We start from the raw sequence: 5083 nt of genomic DNA, 5'->3' as shown, positions 1-5083 counted from the left end.
ACATTTCGCGGAATCTGGGCTCATCATCGCTTCCTCATAGTTCGTAGGTTCGTCATGGTCAAGTAACATGACCTCCAGAACAGGATTACCGTACCACTCTGGTGCGGATCTTACTCTGGTTGACCTACGAGGTTCAGTAGTAACTTGATCTGAAGTTACATGATCATCATCATTAGCTTCCTCACTAATTGGTGTAGGAGTCACAGGAACAGTTTTTTGTGATGAACTACTTTCCAATAAGGTAGCAGGTACAGTTACCACATCAAGTTCTACTTTCCTCCCACTCACTTCTTTCGAGAGAAACTCCTTCTCTAGAAAGAATCCATTCTTAGCAACGAATGTCTTGCCTTCGGATCTGTGATAGAAGGTGTACCCAACTGTCTCCTTTGGGTATCCTATGAAGACACATTTCTCCGATTTGGGTTCGAGCTTATCAGGTTGAAGCTTTTTCACATAAGCATCGCAACCCCAAACTTTAAGGAACGACAACTTTGGTTTCTTGCCAAACCACAATTCATAAGGCGTCATCTCAACGGATTTAGATGTTGCCCTATTTAACGTGAATGCAGCCGTCTCTAAAGCATAACCCCAAAATGATAGCGGTAAATCAGTAAGAGACATCATAGATCGCACCATATCTAGTAAAGCATGATTATGACGTTCGGACACACCGCTACGCTATGGTGTTCCGGGTGGCGTGAGTTGCAAAACTATTCCGCAGTGTTTCAAATGAAGACCAAACTCGTAACTCAAATATTCTCCTCCACGATCATATCGTAGAAACATTGTTTTCTTGTTACGATGATTTTCCACTTCACTCTGAAATTCTTTGAACTTTTCGAATGTTTCAGACTTATGCTTCATCAAGTAGATATACCCATATCTGCTCAAATCATCTGTGAAGGTGAGAAAATAACGATACCCGCCGCGAGCCTCAATATTCATCGGACCACATACATCGGTATGTATGATTTCCAACAAATCTGTTGCTCGCTCCATTGTTCCGGAGAACGGAGTTTTAGTCATCTTGCCCATGAGGCATGGTTCGCAAGTACCAAGTGATTCATAATCTAGTGATTCCAAAAGTCCATCAAAATGGAGTTTCTTCATGCGCTTTACACCAATATGACCCAAACGGCAGTGCCACAAATAAGTTGCACTATCATTATCAACTCTGCATCTTTTGGCTTCACTATTATGAATATGTGTATCACTACTATCAAGATTCAATATAAATAGACCACTCTTCAAGGGTGCATGACCATAAAAGATATTACTCAAATAAATAGAACAACCATTATTCTCTGATTTAAATGAATAACCGTCTCGCATCAAACAAGATCCAGATATAATGTTCATGCTCAACGCTGGCACCAAATAACAATTATTTAGGTCTAAAACTAATCCCGAAGGTAGATGTAGAGGTAGCGTGCCGACCGCGATCACATCGACTTTGGAACCATTTCCTACGCGCATCGTCACCTCGTCCTTAGCCAATCTTTGCTTAATCCGTAGTCCCTGTTTCAAGTTGCGAATATTAGCAACAGAACCAGTATCTAATACCGAGGTGCTACTGCGAGCATTAGTAAGGTATGCATCAATGACATGTATATCACATATACCTTTGTTCACCTTGCCATCCTTCTTATCCACCAAATACTTGGGGCAGTTCTGCTTCTAGTGACCAGTTCCTTTGCAGTAGAAGCACTCAGTCTCAGGATTAGGTCCAGACTTGGGCTTCTTCACTTGAGCAGCAACTTGCTTGCCATTCTTCTTGAAGTTCCCCTTCTTCCCTTTACCTTTTTCTTGAAACTGGTGGTCTTGTTGACCATCAACACTTGATGCTCCTTCTTGATTTCTACCTCCGCAGCCTTTAGCATCACGAAGAGCTCGGGAATTGTCTTATCCATCCCTTGCATATTATAGTTCATCACGAAGCTTTTGTAGCTTGGTAGCAGTGATTGAAGAATTCTGTCAATGACACTATCATCCGAATGATTAACTCCCAGTTGAATCAAGTGATTGTTATAACCAGACATTTTGAGTATATGTTCACTGACAGAACTATTCTCCTCCATCTTGCAGCTATAGAACTTATTGGAAACTTCATATCTCTCAATCCGGGCATTTGCTTGAAATATGAACTTCAACTCCTGGAACATCTCATATGCTCCATGCCGTTCAAAACGTCGTTGAAGTCCCGGTTCTAAGCCGTAAAGCATGGCACACTGAACTATCGAGTAGTCATCAGCTTTGCTTTGCCAGACGTTCATAACATCTGGTGTTGCTCCTGCAGCGGGTTTGGCACCCAGCGGTGCTTCCTGGACGTAATTCTTCTGTGCAGCAATGAGGATAATCCTCAAGTTACGGACCCAGTCCGTGTAATTGCTACCATCATCTTTCAACTTTGCTTTCTCAAGGAACTCATTAAAATTCAACGGAACAACAGCACGAGCCATCTATCTACAACAACATAGACATGCAAAATACTATCAGGTACTAAGTTCATGATAAATTAAAGTTCAATTAATCAAATTGCTCAAGAACTCCCACTTAGATAGACATCCCTCTAATCATCTAAGTGATCACGTGATCCATATCAACTAAACCATGTCCGATCATCACGTGAGATGGAGTAGCTTTCAATGGTGAACATCACTATGTTGATCATATCTACTATATGATTCACGCTCGACCTTTCGGTCTCAGTGTTCCGAGGCCATATCTGCATATGCTAGGCTCGTCAAGTTTAACCCGAGTATTCTGCGTGTGCAAAACTGGCTTGCACCCATTGTATGTGAACGTAGAGCTTATCACACCCGATCATCACGTGGTGTCTCGGCACGACGAACTTTCGCAACGGTGCATACTCAGGGAGAACACTTATACCTTGAAATTTAGTGAGAGATCATCTTATAATGCTACCGTCGATCTAAGCAAAATAAGATGCATAAAAGATAAACATCACATGCAATCAATATAATTGATATGATATGGCCATCATCATCTTGTGCCTTTGATCTCCATCTCCAAAGCACCATCATGATCACCATCGTCACCAGCGCGACACCTTGATCTCCATCGTAGCATCATTGTCGTCTCGCCAACTATTGCTTCTACGACTATCGCTACCGCTTAGTGATAAAGTAAAGCAATTACATGGCGATTGCATTTCATACAATAAAGCGACAACCATATGGCTCCTACCAGTTGCCGATAACTCTGTTACAAAACATAATCATCTCATACAATAAAATTTAGCATCATGTCTTGACCATATCACATCACAACATGCCCTGCAAAAACAAGTTAGACGTCCTCTACTTTGTTGTTGCAAGTTTTACGTTGCTGCTACGGGCTGAGCAAGAACCGTTCTTACCTACGCATCAAAACCACAACGACATTTCATCAAGTATGTGTTGTTTTAACCTTCACAAGGACCGGGCGTAGCCACACTCGATTCAACTAAAGTTGGAGAAACTGACACCCGCCAGCCACCTGTGTGCGAAGCACGTCGGTAGAACCAGTCTCGCGTAAGCGTAGCGTAATGTCGGTCCGGGCCGCTTCATCCAACAATACCACCGAATCAAAGTATGACATGCTGGTAAGCAGTATGACTTGTATCGCCCACAACTCACTTATGTTCTACTCGTGCATATAACATCTACGCATAAACCTGGCTCGGATGCCACTGTTGGGGAACGTAGTAATTTCAAAAAAATTCCTACGCACACGCAAGATCATGGTGATGCATAGCAACAAGAGGGGAGAGTGTCGTCCACGTACCCTCGTAGACCGTAAGCGGAAGCGTTATGACAACGCGGTTGATGTAGTCGGATGTCTTCACGATCGACCGATCCTAGTACCGAACGTACGACACCTCCGCGATCTGCACACGTTCAGCTCGGTGACGCCCCGCGAACTCACGATCCAGTAGAGCTTCGAGGGAGAGTTTCGTCAGCATGACGGCGTGATGATGGTGATGATGTTGCTACCGACGCAGGGCTTCGCCTAAGCACCGCTACGATATGACCGAGGTGGATTATGGTGGAGGGGGGCACCGCACACGGCTAAAAGATCAATGATCAACTTGTGTGTCTATGGGGTGCCCCCTCCCCCGTATATAAAGGAGTGGAGGGGGGAGGGACGGCCCTCTATGGCGCCCCCTGGAGGAGTCCTACTCCCATCGGGAGTAGGATTGCCCCCCCCCCTTCCCTAGTTGGACTAGGAGAGAAGGAAGGGGGGAGAGGGAGGAAGGAAAGGGGGGCGTCGCCCCCCTCCTAGTCCAATTCGGACCAGAGGGAGAGGGGGCACGCGGCCTGCCCTCGTCTCCTCTCTCTCTCCACTATGGCCCAATAAGGCCATACACTTATCGGGGGGTTCCGGTAACCTCCCGGTACTCCGGTAAAATCCCGATTTCACCCAGAACTATTCCGATGTCCAAATATAGGATTCCAATATATTGATCTGTATGTCTCGACCATTTCGGGACTCCTCGTCATGTCCATGATCATATCCGGGACTCCGAACTACCTTCGGTACATCAAACACATAAACTCATAATACCGATCGTCACCGAACGTTAAGCGTGCGGACCCTACGGGTTCGAGAACTATGTAGACATGACCGAGACTCATCTCCGGTCAATAACCAATAGCGGAACCTGGGCGCTCATATTGGCTCCTACATATTCTACGAAGATCTTTATCGGTCAAACCGCATAACAACATACGTTGTTCCCTTAGTCATTGGTATGTTACTTGCCCGAGATTCGATCGTCGGTATCTCAATACCTAGTTCAATCTCGTTACCGGTAAGTCTCTTTACTTGTTCCATAATACACTATCCTGCAACTAACTCATTAGTTGCATTGCTTGTAAGGCTTATTGTGATGTGCATTACCGAGAGGGCCCAGAGATACCTCTCCGACAATCGGAGTGACAAATCCTAATCTTGACTATACCAACTCAACAAGTACCATCGGAGACACCTGTAGAGCACCTTTATAATCACCCAGTTACGTTGTGACGTTTGGTAGCACACAAAGTGTTCCTCTGGTATTCGGGAGTTGCATGATCTCATA

Source organism: Aegilops tauschii, chromosome 5 (assembly GCF_002575655.3).
Source record: "Aegilops tauschii subsp. strangulata cultivar AL8/78 chromosome 5, Aet v6.0, whole genome shotgun sequence".
Lineage (NCBI taxonomy): Eukaryota > Viridiplantae > Streptophyta > Magnoliopsida > Poales > Poaceae > Aegilops > Aegilops tauschii.
Note: the sequence above shows the minus strand (reverse complement) of the source record.